The 19691-nt window shown below is 45.4% G+C and overlaps 15 non-coding genes across 15 annotated transcripts; all 15 read left to right on the forward strand.

Moving 5' to 3' along the window:
• The first annotated feature begins 630 nt into the window (after positions 1 to 630).
• On the forward strand, positions 631 to 821 carry LOC141180706 (U2 spliceosomal RNA). Its single transcript, XR_012256350.1, has one exon. It is a non-coding gene; the product is annotated as a U2 spliceosomal RNA (small nuclear RNA).
• Positions 822 to 1942: 1121 nt separating this feature from the next.
• On the forward strand, positions 1943 to 2133 carry LOC141180708 (U2 spliceosomal RNA). Its single transcript, XR_012256352.1, has one exon. It is a non-coding gene; the product is annotated as a U2 spliceosomal RNA (small nuclear RNA).
• Positions 2134 to 3253: 1120 nt separating this feature from the next.
• LOC141180709 (U2 spliceosomal RNA) lies at positions 3254 to 3444 on the forward strand. The gene has a single exon (XR_012256353.1). It is a non-coding gene; the product is annotated as a U2 spliceosomal RNA (small nuclear RNA).
• A 1112-nt stretch (positions 3445 to 4556) lies between these two features.
• Positions 4557 to 4747, forward strand: LOC141181811 (U2 spliceosomal RNA). Its single transcript, XR_012257353.1, has one exon. It is a non-coding gene; the product is annotated as a U2 spliceosomal RNA (small nuclear RNA).
• A 1118-nt stretch (positions 4748 to 5865) lies between these two features.
• Positions 5866 to 6056, forward strand: LOC141180710 (U2 spliceosomal RNA). Its single transcript, XR_012256354.1, has one exon. It is a non-coding gene; the product is annotated as a U2 spliceosomal RNA (small nuclear RNA).
• Positions 6057 to 7178: 1122 nt separating this feature from the next.
• Positions 7179 to 7369, forward strand: LOC141180711 (U2 spliceosomal RNA). Its single transcript, XR_012256355.1, has one exon. It is a non-coding gene; the product is annotated as a U2 spliceosomal RNA (small nuclear RNA).
• A 1120-nt stretch (positions 7370 to 8489) lies between these two features.
• Positions 8490 to 8680, forward strand: LOC141180712 (U2 spliceosomal RNA). The gene has a single exon (XR_012256356.1). It is a non-coding gene; the product is annotated as a U2 spliceosomal RNA (small nuclear RNA).
• A 1123-nt stretch (positions 8681 to 9803) lies between these two features.
• Positions 9804 to 9994, forward strand: LOC141181601 (U2 spliceosomal RNA). The gene has a single exon (XR_012257162.1). It is a non-coding gene; the product is annotated as a U2 spliceosomal RNA (small nuclear RNA).
• Positions 9995 to 11112: 1118 nt separating this feature from the next.
• LOC141181544 (U2 spliceosomal RNA) lies at positions 11113 to 11303 on the forward strand. The gene has a single exon (XR_012257110.1). It is a non-coding gene; the product is annotated as a U2 spliceosomal RNA (small nuclear RNA).
• A 1122-nt stretch (positions 11304 to 12425) lies between these two features.
• LOC141181733 (U2 spliceosomal RNA) lies at positions 12426 to 12616 on the forward strand. Its single transcript, XR_012257282.1, has one exon. It is a non-coding gene; the product is annotated as a U2 spliceosomal RNA (small nuclear RNA).
• Positions 12617 to 13734: 1118 nt separating this feature from the next.
• LOC141181692 (U2 spliceosomal RNA) lies at positions 13735 to 13925 on the forward strand. Its single transcript, XR_012257245.1, has one exon. It is a non-coding gene; the product is annotated as a U2 spliceosomal RNA (small nuclear RNA).
• Positions 13926 to 15046: 1121 nt separating this feature from the next.
• Positions 15047 to 15237, forward strand: LOC141181579 (U2 spliceosomal RNA). The gene has a single exon (XR_012257142.1). It is a non-coding gene; the product is annotated as a U2 spliceosomal RNA (small nuclear RNA).
• Positions 15238 to 16355: 1118 nt separating this feature from the next.
• On the forward strand, positions 16356 to 16546 carry LOC141181854 (U2 spliceosomal RNA). The gene has a single exon (XR_012257392.1). It is a non-coding gene; the product is annotated as a U2 spliceosomal RNA (small nuclear RNA).
• Positions 16547 to 17667: 1121 nt separating this feature from the next.
• Positions 17668 to 17858, forward strand: LOC141181734 (U2 spliceosomal RNA). Its single transcript, XR_012257283.1, has one exon. It is a non-coding gene; the product is annotated as a U2 spliceosomal RNA (small nuclear RNA).
• A 1118-nt stretch (positions 17859 to 18976) lies between these two features.
• On the forward strand, positions 18977 to 19167 carry LOC141180715 (U2 spliceosomal RNA). The gene has a single exon (XR_012256358.1). It is a non-coding gene; the product is annotated as a U2 spliceosomal RNA (small nuclear RNA).
• Positions 19168 to 19691: the final 524 nt, after the last annotated feature.

A 19691-nucleotide genomic window follows, 5' to 3' on the forward strand; every position in this document is an offset into this window, starting at 1 on the left:
TTGTCTCCCTCTGCTGGAACACTGACTTCTTTCATTTAATGCCTGCAGACTATAAAAGAGAAACCAACCCAAAAAGTTTGGTTGATTAGTCTGTGGCATTCTTTTAAACTGTTGCTTATGGCGGTCTCTGTGAGCTTCTCAGTGACATTCAGCCATCCAGGTATCCCGCCTGCAGTAGACGGAATGTGGCAATGGAACGCTGGCTGCGCGTGTCATAATAGGCTCTGAGCCTTTATATACCTGCGCACAGCAGCAGCCACCTTCAGTCTGCTGCTGGACAGCCAGCAGCAGCAGCAGCAGCAGCAGGAGAGGTAATTAATCAGCAACCCTCCTGCTAAGGGTAGACAGCTGCTCGTTCCACCCCCCCCCCGCCTTAATTGGTTCTCCTCCCTTCCAACGGTGTTGAGGCGGGTGGGAACAGCCGGGGGTTGAGGGTACTGTGCTAAAAGAGGTGGAGTTATGCAGATCTAAAACGCGTGGATTGCAGCAGCAGCAAGCCGAAAAGTGCAGGCATGTGAGGGATCTAGAGGTTGACAGCATGTCTTCTTAACGGGAGTCCAGGTGGCCATCTCCACAAATGGACTTTTCAGAATCCTTGGGTGGCACCGTAGTCGGAAACCAATTCTGGTTATCGCTTCTCGGCCTTTTGGCTAAGATCAAGTGTAGTATCTGTTCTTATCAGTTTAATATCTGATACGTCCCCTATCTGGGGACCATATATTAAATGGATTTTTAGAACAGGGAGATGGAAAAAGAGCTTGCTCTGTCCACTCCACGCATTGACCTGGTATTGCAGTATCTCCAGGACCGGTGCACCCCTTCTTTAATGCAGTTTCTAAAATCAGAAAGAATTGAATTCAATGCTTTTTGTTCATTTGGCTTGTTTGTCGGATTTTGGGATGGACTCTTTGGCTTTGCTTTTCTTCTCCTCATTGGATTTTTCATGTTAAAAGTTGCAGAAGCCAGATGACAAGCTCATTTTGGTTCAACTTCAGCAACTGTGCATTGCATTGCCATGTAATGTAATGCAATGCTATCTATCTAGCTCTCCCTCTATACTTCCTTTTGGATAAACAGACATATTAGGCAAGCATTTTGGAGCTTTCACCTAAATAACTACAGGTGGTGAGATAAGCTGCACAATATAATTGACCTTTCAGTATATTGTTGCACACACACCATCTATTTAGCAAATGCCCTTGTTATCAACAGCAGCCTTTTAAACTCACCTGAGCTAACAGGTATGTGAGCTGGTTACTCTGCTGCGCTTAAAATTTCTTTTTTGGTTTGCTACAATGCCTTTTCTGAAACGTTGTCTCCCTCTGCTGGAACACTGACTTCTTTCATTTAATGCCTGCAGACTATAAAAGAGAAACCAACCCAAAAAGTTTGGTTGATTAGTCTGTGGCATTCTTTTAAACTGTTGCTTATGGCGGTCTCTGTGAGCTTCTCAGTGACATTCAGCCATCCAGGTATCCCGCCTGCAGTAGACGGAATGTGGCAATGGAACGCTGGCTGCGCGTGTCATAATAGGCTCTGAGCCTTTATATACCTGCGCACAGCAGCAGCCACCTTCAGTCTGCTGCTGGACAGCCAGCAGCAGCAGCAGCAGCAGCAGGAGAGGTAATTAATCAGCAACCCTCCTGCTAAGGGTAGACAGCTGCTCGTTCCACCCCCCCCCCGCCTTAATTGGTTCTCCTCCCTTCCAACGGTGTTGAGGCGGGTGGGAACAGCCGGGGGTTGAGGGTACTGTGCTAAAAGAGGTGGAGTTATGCAGATCTAAAACGCGTGGATTGCAGCAGCAGCAAGCCGAAAAGTGCAGGCATGTGAGGGATCTAGAGGTTGACAGCATGTCTTCTTAACGGGAGTCCAGGTGGCCATCTCCACAAATGGACTTTTCAGAATCCTTGGGTGGCACCGTAGTCGGAAACCAATTCTGGTTATCGCTTCTCGGCCTTTTGGCTAAGATCAAGTGTAGTATCTGTTCTTATCAGTTTAATATCTGATACGTCCCCTATCTGGGGACCATATATTAAATGGATTTTTAGAACAGGGAGATGGAAAAAGAGCTTGCTCTGTCCACTCCACGCATTGACCTGGTATTGCAGTATCTCCAGGACCGGTGCACCCCTTCTTTAATGCAGTTTCTAAAATCAGAAAGAATTGAATTCAATGCTTTTTGTTCATTTGGCTTGTTTGTCGGATTTTGGGATGGACTCTTTGGCTTTGCTTTTCTTCTCCTCATTGGATTTTTCATGTTAAAAGTTGCAGAAGCCAGATGACAAGCTCATTTTGGTTCAACTTCAGCAACTGTGCATTGCATTGCCATGTAATGTAATGCAATGCTATCTATCTAGCTCTCCCTCTATACTTCCTTTTGGATAAACAGACATATTAGGCAAGCATTTTGGAGCTTTCACCTAAATAACTACAGGTGGTGAGATAAGCTGCACAATATAATTGACCTTTCAGTATATTGTTGCACACACACCATCTATTTAGCAAATGCCCTTGTTATCAACAGCAGCCTTTTAAACTCACCTGAGCTAACAGGTATGTGAGCTGGTTACTCTGCTGCGCTTAAAATTTCTTTTTTGGTTTGCTACAATGCCTTTTCTGAAACGTTGTCTCCCTCTGCTGGAACACTGACTTCTTTCATTTAATGCCTGCAGACTATAAAAGAGAAACCAACCCAAAAAGTTTGGTTGATTAGTCTGTGGCATTCTTTTAAACTGTTGCTTATGGCGGTCTCTGTGAGCTTCTCAGTGACATTCAGCCATCCAGATATCCCGCCTGCAGTAGACGGAATGTGGCAATGGAACGCTGGCTGCGCGTGTCATAATAGGCTCTGAGCCTTTATATACCTGCGCACAGCAGCAGCCACCTTCAGTCTGCTGCTGGACAGCCAGCAGCAGCAGCAGCAGCAGGAGAGGTAATTAATCAGCAACCCTCCTGCTAAGGGTAGACAGCTGCTCGTTCCACACCCCCCCCCCGCCTTAATTGGTTCTCCTCCCTTCCAACGGTGTTGAGGCGGGTGGGAACAGCCGGGGGTTGAGGGTACTGTGCTAAAAGAGGTGGAGTTATGCAGATCTAAAACGCGTGGATTGCAGCAGCAGCAAGCCGAAAAGTGCAGGCATGTGAGGGATCTAGAGGTTGACAGCATGTCTTCTTAACGGGAGTCCAGGTGGCCATCTCCACAAATGGACTTTTCAGAATCCTTGGGTGGCACCGTAGTCGGAAACCAATTCTGGTTATCGCTTCTCGGCCTTTTGGCTAAGATCAAGTGTAGTATCTGTTCTTATCAGTTTAATATCTGATACGTCCCCTATCTGGGGACCATATATTAAATGGATTTTTAGAACAGGGAGATGGAAAAAGAGCTTGCTCTGTCCACTCCACGCATTGACCTGGTATTGCAGTATCTCCAGGACCGGTGCACCCCTTCTTTAATGCAGTTTCTAAAATCAGAAAGAATTGAATTCAATGCTTTTTGTTCATTTGGCTTGTTTGTCGGATTTTGGGATGGACTCTTTGGCTTTGCTTTTCTTCTCCTCATTGGATTTTTCATGTTAAAAGTTGCAGAAGCCAGATGACAAGCTCATTTTGGTTCAACTTCAGCAACTGTGCATTGCATTGCCATGTAATGTAATGCAATGCTATCTATCTAGCTCTCCCTCTATACTTCCTTTTGGATAAACAGACATATTAGGCAAGCATTTTGGAGCTTTCACCTAAATAACTACAGGTGGTGAGATAAGCTGCACAATATAATTGACCTTTCAGTATATTGTTGCACACACACCGTCTATTTAGCAAATGCCCTTGTTATCAACAGCAGCCTTTTAAACTCACCTGAGCTAACAGGTATGTGAGCTGGTTACTCTGCTGCGCTTAAAATTTCTTTTTTGGTTTGCTACAATGCCTTTTCTGAAACGTTGTCTCCCTCTGCTGGAACACTGACTTCTTTCATTTAATGCCTGCAGACTATAAAAGAGAAACCAACCCAAAAAGTTTGGTTGATTAGTCTGTGGCATTCTTTTAAACTGTTGCTTATGGCGGTCTCTGTGAGCTTCTCAGTGACATTCAGCCATCCAGGTATCCCGCCTGCAGTAGACGGAATGGGGCAATGGAACGCTGGCTGCGCGTGTCATAATAGGCTCTGAGCCTTTATATACCTGCGCACAGCAGCAGCCACCTTCAGTCTGCTGCTGGACAGCCAGCAGCAGCAGGAGAGGTAATTAATCAGCAACCCTCCTGCTAAGGGTAGACAGCTGCTCGTTCCACCCCCCCCCCCCCGCCTTAATTGGTTCTCCTCCCTTCCAACGGTGTTGAGGCGGGTGGGAACAGCCGGGGGTTGAGGGTACTGTGCTAAAAGAGGTGGAGTTATGCAGATCTAAAACGCGTGGATTGCAGCAGCAGCAAGCCGAAAAGTGCAGGCATGTGAGGGATCTAGAGGTTGACAGCATGTCTTCTTAACGGGAGTCCAGGTGGCCATCTCCACAAATGGACTTTTCAGAATCCTTGGGTGGCACCGTAGTCGGAAACCAATTCTGGTTATCGCTCCTCGGCCTTTTGGCTAAGATCAAGTGTAGTATCTGTTCTTATCAGTTTAATATCTGATACGTCCCCTATCTGGGGACCATATATTAAATGGATTTTTAGAACAGGGAGATGGAAAAAGAGCTTGCTCTGTCCACTCCACGCATTGACCTGGTATTGCAGTATCTCCAGGACCGGTGCACCCCTTCTTTAATGCAGTTTCTAAAATCAGAAAGAATTGAATTCAATGCTTTTTGTTCATTTGGCTTGTTTGTCGGATTTTGGGATGGACTCTTTGGCTTTGCTTTTCTTCTCCTCATTGGATTTTTCATGTTAAAAGTTGCAGAAGCCAGATGACAAGCTCATTTTGGTTCAACTTCAGCAACTGTGCATTGCATTGCCATGTAATGTAATGCAATGCTATCTATCTAGCTCTCCCTCTATACTTCCTTTTGGATAAACAGACATATTAGGCAAGCATTTTGGAGCTTTCACCTAAATAACTACAGGTGGTGAGATAAGCTGCACAATATAATTGACCTTTCAGTATATTGTTGCACACACACCATCTATTTAGCAAATGCCCTTGTTATCAACAGCAGCCTTTTAAACTCACCTGAGCTAACAGGTATGTGAGCTGGTTACTCTGCTGCGCTTAAAATTTCTTTTTTGGTTTGCTACAATGCCTTTTCTGAAACGTTGTCTCCCTCTGCTGGAACACTGACTTCTTTCATTTAATGCCTGCAGACTATAAAAGAGAAACCAACCCAAAAAGTTTGGTTGATTAGTCTGTGGCATTCTTTTAAACTGTTGCTTATGGCGGTCTCTGTGAGCTTCTCAGTGACATTCAGCCATCCAGGTATCCCGCCTGCAGTAGACGGAATGTGGCAATGGAACGCTGGCTGCGCGTGTCATAATAGGCTCTGAGCCTTTATATACCTGCGCACAGCAGCAGCCACCTTCAGTCTGCTGCTGGACAGCCAGCAGCAGCAGCAGCAGGAGAGGTAATTAATCAGCAACCCTCCTGCTAAGGGTAGACAGCTGCTCGTTCCACCCCCCCCCCCCCGCCTTAATTGGTTCTCCTCCCTTCCAACGGTGTTGAGGCGGGTGGGAACAGCCGGGGGTTGAGGGTACTGTGCTAAAAGAGGTGGAGTTATGCAGATCTAAAACGCGTGGATTGCAGCAGCAGCAAGCCGAAAAGTGCAGGCATGTGAGGGATCTAGAGGTTGACAGCATGTCTTCTTAACGGGAGTCCAGGTGGCCATCTCCACAAATGGACTTTTCAGAATCCTTGGGTGGCACCGTAGTCGGAAACCAATTCTGTTTATCGCTTCTCGGCCTTTTGGCTAAGATCAAGTGTAGTATCTGTTCTTATCAGTTTAATATCTGATACGTCCCCTATCTGGGGACCATATATTAAATGGATTTTTAGAACAGGGAGATGGAAAAAGAGCTTGCTCTGTCCACTCCACGCATTGACCTGGTATTGCAGTATCTCCAGGACCGGTGCACCCCTTCTTTAATGCAGTTTCTAAAATCAGAAAGAATTGAATTCAATGCTTTTTGTTCATTTGGCTTGTTTGTCGGATTTTGGGATGGACTCTTTGGCTTTGCTTTTCTTCTCCTCATTGGATTTTTCATGTTAAAAGTTGCAGAAGCCAGATGACAAGCTCATTTTGGTTCAACTTCAGCAACTGTGCATTGCATTGCCATGTAATGTAATGCAATGCTATCTATCTAGCTCTCCCTCTATACTTCCTTTTGGATAAACAGACATATTAGGCAAGCATTTTGGAGCTTTCACCTAAATAACTACAGGTGGTGAGATAAGCTGCACAATATAATTGACCTTTCAGTATATTGTTGCACACACACCATCTATTTAGCAAATGCCCTTGTTATCAACAGCAGCCTTTTAAACTCACCTGAGCTAACAGGTATGTGAGCTGGTTACTCTGCTGCGCTTAAAATTTCTTTTTTGGTTTGCTACAATGCCTTTTCTGAAACGTTGTCTCCCTCTGCTGGAACACTGACTTCTTTCATTTAATGCCTGCAGACTATAAAAGAGAAACCAACCCAAAAAGTTTGGTTGATTAGTCTGTGGCATTCTTTTAAACTGTTGCTTAAGGCGGTGTCTGTGAGCTTCTCAGTGACATTCAGCCATCCAGGTATCCCGCCTGCAGTAGATGGAATGTGGCAATGGAACGCTGGCTGCGCGTGTCATAATAGGCTCTGAGCCTTTATATACCTGCGCACAGCAGCAGCCACCTTCAGTCTGCTGCTGGACAGCCAGCAGCAGCAGCAGCAGCAGGAGAGGTAATTAATCAGCAACCCTCCTGCTAAGGGTAGACAGCTGCTCGTTCCACCCCCCCCCCCCCCGCCTTAATTGGTTCTCCTCCCTTCCAACGGTGTTGAGGCGGGTGGGAACAGCCGGGGGTTGAGGGTACTGTGCTAAAAGAGGTGGAGTTATGCAGATCTAAAACGCGTGGATTGCAGCAGCAGCAAGCCGAAAAGTGCAGGCATGTGAGGGATCTAGAGGTTGACAGCATGTCTTCTTAACGGGAGTCCAGGTGGCCATCTCCACAAATGGACTTTTCAGAATCCTTGGGTGGCACCGTAGTCGGAAACCAATTTTGGTTATCGCTTCTCGGCCTTTTGGCTAAGATCAAGTGTAGTATCTGTTCTTATCAGTTTAATATCTGATACGTCCCCTATCTGGGGACCATATATTAAATGGATTTTTAGAACAGGGAGATGGAAAAAGAGCTTGCTCTGTCCACTCCACGCATTGACCTGGTATTGCAGTATCTCCAGGACCGGTGCACCCCTTCTTTAATGCAGTTTCTAAAATCAGAAAGAATTGAATTCAATGCTTTTTGTTAATTTGGCTTGTTTGTCGGATTTTGGGATGGACTCTTTGGCTTTGCTTTTCTTCTCCTCATTGGATTTTTCATGTTAAAAGTTGCAGAAGCCAGATGACAAGCTCATTTTGGTTCAACTTCAGCAACTGTGCATTGCATTGCCATGTAATGTAATGCAATGCTATCTATCTAGCTCTCCCTCTATACTTCCTTTTGGATAAACAGACATATTAGGCAAGCATTTTGGAGCTTTCACCTAAATAACTACAGGTGGTGAGATAAGCTGCACAATATAATTGACCTTTCAGTATATTGTTGCACACACACCATCTATTTAGCAAATGCCCTTGTTATCAACAGCAGCCTTTTAAACTCACCTGAGCTAACAGGTATGTGAGCTGGTTACTCTGCTGCGCTTAAAATTTCTTTTTTGGTTTGCTACAATGCCTTTTCTGAAACGTTGTCTCCCTCTGCTGGAACACTGACTTCTTTCATTTAATGCCTGCAGACTATAAAAGAGAAACCAACCCAAAAAGTTTGGTTGATTAGTCTGTGGCATTCTTTTAAACTGTTGCTTATGGCGGTCTCTGTGAGCTTCTCAGTGACATTCAGCCATCCAGGTATCCCGCCTGCAGTAGACGGAATGTGGCAATGGAACGCTGGCTGCGCGTGTCATAATAGGCTCTGAGCCTTTATATACCTGCGCACAGCAGCAGCCACCTTCAGTCTGCTGCTGGACAGCCAGCAGCAGCAGCAGCAGCAGGAGAGGTAATTAATCAGCAACTCTCCTGCTAAGGGTAGACAGCTGCTCGTTCCACCCCCCCCCCCCGCCTTAATTGGTTCTCCTCCCTTCCAACGGTGTTGAGGCGGGTGGGAACAGCCGGGGGTTGAGGGTACTGTGCTAAAAGAGGTGGAGTTATGCAGATCTAAAACGCGTGGATTGCAGCAGCAGCAAGCCGAAAAGTGCAGGCATGTGAGGGATCTAGAGGTTGACAGCATGTCTTCTTAACGGGAGTCCAGGTGGCCATCTCCACAAATGGACTTTTCAGAATCCTTGGGTGGCACCGTAGTCGGAAACCAATTCTGGTTATCGCTTCTCGGCCTTTTGGCTAAGATCAAGTGTAGTATCTGTTCTTATCAGTTTAATATCTGATACGTCCCCTATCTGGGGACCATATATTAAATGGATTTTTAGAACAGGGAGATGGAAAAAGAGCTTGCTCTGTCCACTCCACGCATTGACCTGGTATTGCAGTATCTCCAGGACCGGTGCACCCCTTCTTTAATGCAGTTTCTAAAATCAGAAAGAATTGAATTCAATGCTTTTTGTTCATTTGGCTTGTTTGTCGGATTTTGGGATGGACTCTTTGGCTTTGCTTTTCTTCTCCTCATTGGATTTTTCATGTTAAAAGTTGCAGAAGCCAGATGACAAGCTCATTTTGGTTCAACTTCAGCAACTGTGCATTGCATTGCCATGTAATGTAATGCAATGCTATCTATCTAGCTCTCCCTCTATACTTCCTTTTGGATAAACAGACATATTAGGCAAGCATTTTGGAGCTTTCACCTAAATAACTACAGGTGGTGAGATAAGCTGCACAATATAATTGACCTTTCAGTATATTGTTGCACACACACCATCTATTTAGCAAATGCCCTTGTTATCAACAGCAGCCTTTTAAACTCACCTGAGCTAACAGGTATGTGAGCTGGTTACTCTGCTGCGCTTAAAATTTCTTTTTTGGTTTGCTACAATGCCTTTTCTGAAACGTTGTCTCCCTCTGCTGGAACACTGACTTCTTTCATTTAATGCCTGCAGACTATAAAAGAGAAACAAACACAAAAAGTTTGGTTGATTAGTCTGTGGCATTCTTTTAAACTGTTGCTTATGGCGGTCTCTGTGAGCTTCTCAGTGACATTCAGCCATCCAGGTATCCCGCCTGCAGTAGACGGAATGTGGCAATGGAACGCTGGCTGCGCGTGTCATAATAGGCTCTGAGCCTTTATATACCTGCGCACAGCAGCAGCCACCTTCAGTCTGCTGCTGGACAGCCAGCAGCAGCAGCAGCAGCAGGAGAGGTAATTAATCAGCAACCCTCCTGCTAAGGGTAGACAGCTGCTCGTTGCACCCCCCCACCCCCCCGCCTTAATTGGTTCTCCTCCCTTCCAACGGTGTTGAGGCGGGTGGGAACAGCCGGGGGTTGAGGGTACTGTGCTAAAAGAGGTGGAGTTATGCAGATCTAAAACGCGTGGATTGCAGCAGCAGCAAGCCGAAAAGTGCAGGCATGTGAGGGATCTAGAGGTTGACAGCATGTCTTCTTAACGGGAGTCCAGGTGGCCATCTCCACAAATGGACTTTTCAGATTCCTTGGGTGGCACCGTAGTCGGAAACCAATTCTGGTTATCACTTCTCGGCCTTTTGGCTAAGATCAAGTGTAGTATCTGTTCTTATCAGTTTAATATCTGATACGTCCCCTATCTGGGGACCATATATTAAATGGATTTTTAGAACAGGGAGATGGAAAAAGAGCTTGCTCTGTCCACTCCACGCATTGACTTGGTATTGCAGTATCTCCAGGACCGGTGCACCCCTTCTTTAATGCAGTTTCTAAAATCAGAAAGAATTGAATTCAATGCTTTTTGTTCATTTGGCTTGTTTGTCGGATTTTGGGATGGACTCTTTGGCTTTGCTTTTCTTCTCCTCATTGGATTTTTCATGTTAAAAGTTGCAGAAGCCAGATGACAAGCTCATTTTGGTTCAACTTCAGCAACTGTGCATTGCATTGCCATGTAATGTAATGCAATGCTATCTATCTAGCTCTCCCTCTATACTTCCTTTTGGATAAACAGACATATTAGGCAAGCATTTTGGAGCTTTCACCTAAATAACTACAGGTGGTGAGATAAGCTGCACAATATAATTGACCTTTCAGTATATTGTTGCACACACACCATCTATTTAGCAAATGCCCTTGTTATCAACAGCAGCCTTTTAAACTCACCTGAGCTAACAGGTATGTGAGCTGGTTACTCTGCTGCGCTTAAAATTTCTTTTTTGGTTTGCTACAATGCCTTTTCTGAAACGTTGTCTCCCTCTGCTGGAACACTGACTTCTTTCATTTAATGCCTGCAGACTATAAAAGAGAAACCAACCCAAAAAGTTTGGTTGATTAGTCTGTGGCATTCTTTTAAACTGTTGCTTATGGCGGTCTCTGTGAGCTTCTCAGTGACATTCAGCCATCCAGGTATCCCACCTGCAGTAGACGGAATGTGGCAATGGAACGCTGGCTGCGCGTGTCATAATAGGCTCTGAGCCTTTATATACCTGCGCACAACAGCAGCCACCTTCAGTCTGCTGCTGGACAGCCAGCAGCAGCAGCAGCAGCAGGAGAGGTAATTAATCAGCAACCCTCCTGCTAAGGGTAGACAGCTGCTCGTTCCACCCCCCCCCCGCCTTAATTGGTTCTCCTCCCTTCCAACGGTGTTGAGGCGGGTGGGAACAGCCGGGGGTTGAGGGTACTGTGCTAAAAGAGGTGGAGTTATGCAGATCTAAAACGCGTGGATTGCAGCAGCAGCAAGCCGAAAAGTGCAGGCATGTGAGGGATCTAGAGGTTGACAGCATGTCTTCTTAACGGGAGTCCAGGTGGCCATCTCCACAAATGGACTTTTCAGAATCCTTGGGTGGCACCGTAGTCGGAAACCAATTCTGGTTTTCGCTTCTCGGCCTTTTGGCTAAGATCAAGTGTAGTATCTGTTCTTATCAGTTTAATATCTGATACGTCCCCTATCTGGGGACCATATATTAAATGGATTTTTAGAACAGGGAGATGGAAAAAGAGCTTGCTCTGTCCACTCCACGCATTGACCTGGTATTGCAGTATCTCCAGGACCGGTGCACCCCTTCTTTAATGCAGTTTCTAAAATCAGAAAGAATTGAATTCAATGCTTTTTGTTCATTTGGCTTGTTTGTCGGATTTTGGGATGGACTCTTTGGCTTTGCTTTTCTTCTCCTCATTGGATTTTTCATGTTAAAAGTTGCAGAAGCCAGATGACAAGCTCATTTTGGTTCAACTTCAGCAACTGTGCATTGCATTGCCATGTAATGTAATGCAATGCTATCTATCTAGCTCTCCCTCTGTACTTCCTTTTGGATAAACAGACATATTAGGCAAGCATTTTGGAGCTTTCACCTAAATAACTACAGGTGGTGAGATAAGCTGCACAATATAATTGACCTTTCAGTATATTGTTGCACACACACCATCTATTTAGCAAATGCCCTTGTTATCAACAGCAGCCTTTTAAACTCACCTGAGCTAACAGGTATGTGAGCTGGTTACTCTGCTGCGCTTAAAATTTCTTTTTTGGTTTGCTACAATGCCTTTTCTGAAACGTTGTCTCCCTCTGCTGGAACACTGACTTCTTTCATTTAATGCCTGCAGACTATAAAAGAGAAACCAACCCAAAAAGTTTGGTTGATTAGTCTGTGGCATTCTTTTAAACTGTTGCTTATGGCGGTCTCTGTGAGCTTCTCAGTGACATTCAGCCATCCAGGTATCCCGCCTGCAGTAGACGGAATGTGGCAATGGAACGCTGGCTGCGCGTGTCATAATAGGCTCTGAGCCTTTATATACCTGCGCACAGCAGCAGCCACCTTCAGTCTGCTGCTGGACAGCCAGCAGCAGCAGCAGCAGCAGGAGAGGTAATTAATCAGCAACCCTCCTGCTAAGGGTAGACAGCTGCTCGTTCCACCCCCCCCCCCCCCGCCTTAATTGGTTCTCCTCCCTTCCAACGGTGTTGAGGCGGGTGGGAACAGCCGGGGGTTGAGGGTACTGTGCTAAAAGAGGTGGAGTTATGCAGATCTAAAACGCGTGGATTGCAGCAGCAGCAAGCCAAAAAGTGCAGGCATGTGAGGGATCTAGAGGTTGACAGCATGTCTTCTTAACGGGAGTCCAGGTGGCCATCTCCACAAATGGACTTTTCAGAATCCTTGGGTGGCACCGTAGTCGGAAACCAATTCTGGTTATCGCTTCTCGGCCTTTTGGCTAAGATCAAGTGTAGTATCTGTTCTTATCAGTTTAATATCTGATACGTCCCCTATCTGGGGACCATATATTAAATGGATTTTTAGAACAGGGAGATGGAAAAAGAGCTTGCTCTGTCCACTCCACGCATTGACCCGGTGTTGCAGTATCTCCAGGACCGGTGCACCCCTTCTTTAATGCAGTTTCTAAAATCAGAAAGAATTGAATTCAATGCTTTTTGTTCATTTGGCTTGTTTGTCGGATTTTGGGATGGACTCTTTGGCTTTGCTTTTCTTCTCCTCATTGGATTTTTCATGTTAAAAGTTGCAGAAGCCAGATGACAAGCTCATTTTGGTTCAACTTCAGCAACTGTGCATTGCATTGCCATGTAATGTAATGCAATGCTATCTATCTAGCTCTCCCTCTATACTTCCTTTTGGATAAACAGACAGATTAGGCAAGCATTTTGGAGCTTTCACCTAAATAACTACAGGTGGTGAGATAAGCTGCACAATATAATTGACCTTTCAGTATATTGTTGCACACACACCATCTATTTAGCAAATGCCCTTGTTATCAACAGCAGCCTTTTAAACTCACCTGAGCTAACAGGTATGTGAGCTGGTTACTCTGCTGCGCTTAAAATTTCTTTTTTGGTTTGCTACAATGCCTTTTCTGAAACGTTGTCTCCCTCTGCTGGAACACTGACTTCTTTCATTTAATGCCTGCAGACTATAAAAGAGAAACCAACCCAAAAAGTTTGGTTGATTAGTCTGTGGCATTCTTTTAAACTGTTGCTTATGGCGGTCTCTGTGAGCTTCTCAGTGACATTCAGCCATCCAGGTATCCCGCCTGCAGTAGACGGAATGTGGCAATGGAACGCTGGCTGCGCGTGTCATAATAGGCTCTGAGCCTTTATATACCTGCGCACAGCAGCAGCCACCTTCAGTCTGCTGCTGGACAGCCAGCAGCAGCAGCAGCAGCAGGAGAGGTAATTAATCAGCAACCCTCCTGCTAAGGGTAGACAGCTGCTCGTTCCACCCCCCCCCCGCCTTAATTGGTTCTCCTCCCTTCCAATGGTGTTGAGGCGGGTGGGAACAGCCGGGGGTTGAGGGTACTGTGCTAAAAGAGGTGGAGTTATGCAGATCTAAAACGCGTGGATTGCAGCAGCAGCAAGCCGAAAAGTGCAGGCATGTGAGGGATCTAGAGGTTGACAGCATGTCTTCTTAACGGGAGTCCAGGTGGCCATCTCCACAAATGGACTTTTCAGAATCCTTGGGTGGCACCGTAGTCGGAAACCAATTCTGGTTATCGCTTCTCGGCCTTTTGGCTAAGATCAAGTGTAGTATCTGTTCTTATCGGTTTAATATCTGATACGTCCCCTATCTGGGGACCATATATTAAATGGATTTTTAGAACAGGGAGATGGAAAAAGAGCTTGCTCTGTCCACTCCACGCATTGACCTGGTATTGCAGTATCTCCAGGACCGGTGCACCCCTTCTTTAATGCAGTTTCTAAAATCAGAAAGAATTGAATTCAATGCTTTTTGTTCATTTGGCTTGTTTGTCGGATTTTGGGATGGACTCTTTGGCTTTGCTTTTCTTCTCCTCATTGGATTTTTCATGTTAAAAGTTGCAGAAGCCAGATGACAAGCTCATTTTGGTTCAACTTCAGCAACTGTGCATTGCATTGCCATGTAATGTAATGCAATGCTATCTATCTAGCTCTCCCTCTATACTTCCTTTTGGATAAACAGACATATTAGGCAAGCATTTTGGAGCTTTCACCTAAATAACTACAGGTGGTGAGATAAGCTGCACAATATAATTGACCTTTCAGTATATTGTTGCACACACACCATCTATTTAGAAAATGCCCTTGTTATCAACAGCAGCCTTTTAAACTCACCTGAGCTAACAGGTATGTGAGCTGGTTACTCTGCTGCGCTTAAAATTTCTTTTTTGGTTTGCTACAATGCCTTTTCTGAAACGTTGTCTCCCTCTGCTGGAACACTGACTTCTTTCATTTAATGCCTGCAGACTATAAAAGAGAAACCAACCCAAAAAGTTTGGTTGATTAGTCTGTGGCATTCTTTTAAACTGTTGCTTATGGCGGTCTCTGTGAGCTTCTCAGTGACATTCAGCCATCCAGGTATCCCGCCTGCAGTAGACGGAATGTGGCAATGGAACGCTGGCTGCGCGTGTCATAATAGGCTCTCAGCCTTTATATACCTGCGCACAGCAGCAGCCACCTTCAGTCTGCTGCTGGACAGCCAGCAGCAGCAGCAGCAGGAGAGGTAATTAATCAGCAACCCTCCTGCTAAGGGTAGACAGCTGCTCGTTCCACCCCCCCCCCCCCCCCGCCTTAATTGGTTCTCCTCCCTTCCAACGGTGTTGAGGCGGGTGGGAACAGCCGGGGGTTGAGGGTACTGTGCTAAAAGAGGTGGAGTTATGCAGATCTAAAACGCGTGGATTGCAGCAGCAGCAAGCCGAAAAGTGCAGGCATGTGAGGGATCTAGAGGTTGACAGCATGTCTTCTTAACGGGAGTCCAGGTGGCCATCTCCACAAATGGACTTTTCAGAATCCTTGGGTGGCACCGTAGTCGGAAACCAATTCTGGTTATCGCTTCTCGGCCTTTTGGCTAAGATCAAGTGTAGTATCTGTTCTTATCAGTTTAATATCTGATACGTCCCCTATCTGGGGACCATATATTAAATGGATTTTTAGAACAGGGAGATGGAAAAAGAGCTTGCTCTGTCCACTCCACGCATTGACTTGGTATTGCAGTATCTCCAGGACCGGTGCACCCCTTCTTTAATGCAGTTTCTAAAATCAGAAAGAATTGAATTCAATGCTTTTTGTTCATTTGGCTTGTTTGTCGGATTTTGGGATGGACTCTTTGGCTTTGCTTTTCTTCTCCTCATTGGATTTTTCATGTTAAAAGTTGCAGAAGCCAGATGACAAGCTCATTTTGGTTCAACTTCAGCAACTGTGCATTGCATTGCCATGTAATGTAATGCAATGCTATCTATCTAGCTCTCCCTCTATACTTCCTTTTGGATAAACAGACATATTAGGCAAGCATTTTGGAGCTTTCACCTAAATAACTACAGGTGGTGAGATAAGCTGCACAATATAATTGACCTTTCAGTATATTGTTGCACACACACCATCTATTTAGCAAATGCCCTTGTTATCAACAGCAGCCTTTTAAACTCACCTGAGCTAACAGGTATGTGAGCTGGTTACTCTGCTGCGCTTAAAATTTCTTTTTTGGTTTGCTACAATGCCTTTTCTGAAACGTTGTCTCCCTCTGCTGGAACACTGACTTCTTTCATTTAATGCCTGCAGACTATAAAAGAGAAACCAACCCAAAAAGTTTGGTTGATTAGTCTGTGGCATTCTTTTAAACTGTTGCTTATGGCGGTCTCTGTGAGCTTCTCAGTGACATTCAGCCATCCAGGTATCCCACCTGCAGTAGACGGAATGTGGCAATGGAACGCTGGCTGCGCGTGTCATAATAGGCTCTGAGCCTTTATATACCTGCGCACAGCAGCAGCCACCTTCAGTCTGCTGCTGGACAGCCAGCAGCAGCAGCAGCAGCAGGAGAGGTAATTAATCAGCAACCCTCCTGCTAAGGGTAGACAGCTGCTCGTTCCACCCCCCCCCCGCCTTAATTGGTTCTCCTCCCTTCCAACGGTGTTGAGGCGGGTGGGAACAGCCGGGGGTTGAGGGTACTGTGCTAAAAGAGGTGGAGTTATGCAGATCTAAAACGCGTGGATTGCAGCAGCAGCAAGCCGAAAAGTGCAGGCATGTGAGGGATCTAGAGGTTGACAGCATGTCTTCTTAACGGGAGTCCAGGTGGCCATCTCCACAAATGGACTTTTCAGAATCCTTGGGTGGCACCGTAGTCGGAAACCAATTCTGGTTTTCGCTTCTCGACCTTTTGGCTAAGATCAAGTGTAGTATCTGTTCTTATCAGTTTAATATCTGATACGTCCCCTATCTGGGGACCATATATTAAATGGATTTTTAGAACAGGGAGATGGAAAAAGAGCTTGCTCTGTCCACTCCACGCATTGACCTGGTATTGCAGTATCTCCAGGACCGGTGCACCCCTTCTTTAATGCAGTTTCTAAAATCAGAAAGAATTGAATTCAATGCTTTTTGTTCATTTGGCTTGTTTGTCGGATTTTGGGATGGACTCTTTGGCTTTGCTTTTCTTCTCCTCATTGGATTTTTCATGTTAAAAGTTGCAGAAGCCAGATGACAAGCTCATTTTGGTTCAACTTCAGCAACTGTGCATTGCATTGCCATGTAATGTAATGCAATGCTATCTATCTAGCTCTCCCTCTGTACTTCCTTTTGGATAAACAGACATATTAGGCAAGCATTTTGGAGCTTTCACCTAAATAACTACAGGTGGTGAGATAAGCTGCACAATATAATTGACCTTTCAGTATATTGTTGCACACACACCATCTATTTAGCAAATGCCCTTGTTATCAACAGCAGCCTTTTAAACTCACCTGAGCTAACAGGTATGTGAGCTGGTTACTCTGCTGCGCTTAAAATTTCTTTTTTGGTTTGCTACAATGCCTTTTCTGAAACGTTGTCTCCCTCTGCTGGAACACTGACTTCTTTCATTTAATGCCTGCAGACTATAAAAGAGAAACCAACCCAAAAAGTTTGGTTGATTAGTCTGTGGCATTCTTTTAAACTGTTGCTTATGGCGGTCTCTGTGAGCTTCTCAGTGACATTCAGCCATCCAGGTATCCCGCCTGCAGTAGACGGAATGTGGCAATGGAACGCTGGCTGCGCGTGTCATAATAGGCTCTGAGCCTTTATATACCTGCGCACAGCAGCAGCCACCTTCAGTCTGCTGCTGGACAGCCAGCAGCAGCAGCAGCAGCAGGAGAGGTAATTAATCAGCAACCCTCCTGCTAAGGGTAGACAGCTGCTCGTTCCACCCCCCCCCCCCCGCTTTAATTGGTTCTCCTCCCTTCCAACGGTGTTGAGGCGGGTGGGAACAGCCGGGGGTTGAGGGTACTGTGCTAAAAGAGGTGGAGTTATGCAGATCTAAAACGCGTGGATTGCAGCAGCAGCAAGCCGAAAAGTGCAGGCATGTGAGGGATCTAGAGGTTGACAGCATGTCTTCTTAACGGGAGTCCAGGTGGCCATCTCCACAAATGGACTTTTCAGAATCCTTGGGTGGCACCGTAGTCGGAAACCAATTCTGGTTATCGCTTCTCGGCCTTTTGGCTAAGATCAAGTGTAGTATCTGTTCTTATCAGTTTAATATCTGATACGTCCCCTATCTGGGGACCATATATTAAATGGATTTTTAGAACAGGGAGATGGAAAAAGAGCTTGCTCTGTCCACTCCACGCATTGACCCGGTGTTGCAGTATCTCCAGGACCGGTGCACCCCTTCTTTAATGCAGTTTCTAAAATCAGAAAGAATTGAATTCAATGCTTTTTGTTCATTTGGCTTGTTTGTCGGATTTTGGGATGGACTCTTTGGCTTTGCTTTTCTTCTCCTCATTGGATTTTTCATGTTAAAAGTTGCAGAAGCCAGATGACAAGCTCATTTTGGTTCAACTTCAGCAACTGTGCATTGCATTGCCATGTAATGTAATGCAATGCTATCTATCTAGCTCTCCCTCTATACTTCCTTTTGGATAAACAGACAGATTAGGCAAGCATTTTGGAGCTTTCACCTAAATAACTACAGGTGGTGAGATAAGCTGCACAATATAATTGACCTTTCAGTATATTGTTGCACACACACCATCTATTTAGCAAATGCCCTTGTTATCAACAGCAGCCTTTTAAACTCACCTGAGCTAACAGGTATGTGAGCTGGTTACTCTGCTGCGCTTAAAATTTCTTTTTTGGTTTGCTACAATGCCTTTTCTGAAACGTTGTCTCCCTCTGCTGGAACACTGACTTCTTTCATTTAATGCCTGCAGACTATAAAAGAGAAACCAACCCAAAAAGTTTGGTTGATTAGTCTGTGGCATTCTTTTAAACTGTTGCTTATGGCGGTCTCTGTGAGCTTCTCAGTGACATTCAGCCATCCAGGTATCCCGCCTGCAGTAGACGGAATGTGGCAATGGAACGCTGGCTGCGCGTGTCATAATAGGCTCTGAGCCTTTATATACCTGCGCACAGCAGCAGCCACCTTCAGTCTGCTGCTGGACAGCCAGCAGCAGCAGCAGCAGCAGGAGAGGTAATTAATCAGCAACCCTCCTGCTAAGGGTAGACAGCTGCTCGTTCCACCCCCCCCCCGCCTTAATTGGTTCTCCTCCCTTCCAATGGTGTTGAGGCGGGTGGGAACAGCCGGGGGTTGAGGGTACTGTGCTAAAAGAGGTGGAGTTATGCAGATCTAAAACGCGTGGATTGCAGCAGCAGCAAGCCGAAAAGTGCAGGCATGTGAGGGATCTAGAGGTTGACAGCATGTCTTCTTAACGGGAGTCCAGGTGGCCATCTCCACAAATGGACTTTTCAGAATCCTTGGGTGGCACCGTAGTCGGAAACCAATTCTGGTTATCGCTTCTCGGCCTTTTGGCTAAGATCAAGTGTAGTATCTGTTCTTATCAGTTTAATATCTGATACGTCCCCTATCTGGGGACCATATATTAAATGGATTTTTAGAACAGGGAGATGGAAAAAGAGCTTGCTCTGTCCACTCCACGCATTGACCTGGTATTGCAGTATCTCCAGGACCGGTGCACCCCTTCTTTAATGCAGTTTCTAAAATCAGAAAGAATTGAATTCAATGCTTTTTGTTCATTTGGCTTGTTTGTCGGATTTTGGGATGGACTCTTTGGCTTTGCTTTTCTTCTCCTCATTGGATTTTTCATGTTAAAAGTTGCAGAAGCCAGATGACAAGCTCATTTTGGTTCAACTTCAGCAACTGTGCATTGCATTGCCATGTAATGTAATGCAATGATATCTATCTAGCTCTCCCTCTATACTTCCTTTTGGATAAACAGACATATTAGGCAAGCATTTTGGAGCTTTCACCTAAATAACTACAGGTGGTGAGATAAGCTGCACAATATAATTGACCTTTCAGTATATTGTTGCACACACACCATCTATTTAGCAAATGCCCTTGTTATCAACAGCAGCCTTTTAAACTCACCTGAGCTAACAGGTATGTGAGCTGGTTACTCTGCTGCGCTTAAAATTTCTTTTTTGGTTTGCTACAATGCCTTTTCTGAAACATTGTCTCCCTCTGCTGGAACACTGACTTCTTTC

The sequence above is a fragment of the Phyllobates terribilis genome, unplaced genomic scaffold, assembly GCF_046119375.1.
Source record: "Phyllobates terribilis strain yellow unplaced genomic scaffold, ASM4611937v1 Scaffold_34__1_contigs__length_13252353, whole genome shotgun sequence".
Lineage (NCBI taxonomy): Eukaryota > Metazoa > Chordata > Amphibia > Anura > Dendrobatidae > Phyllobates > Phyllobates terribilis.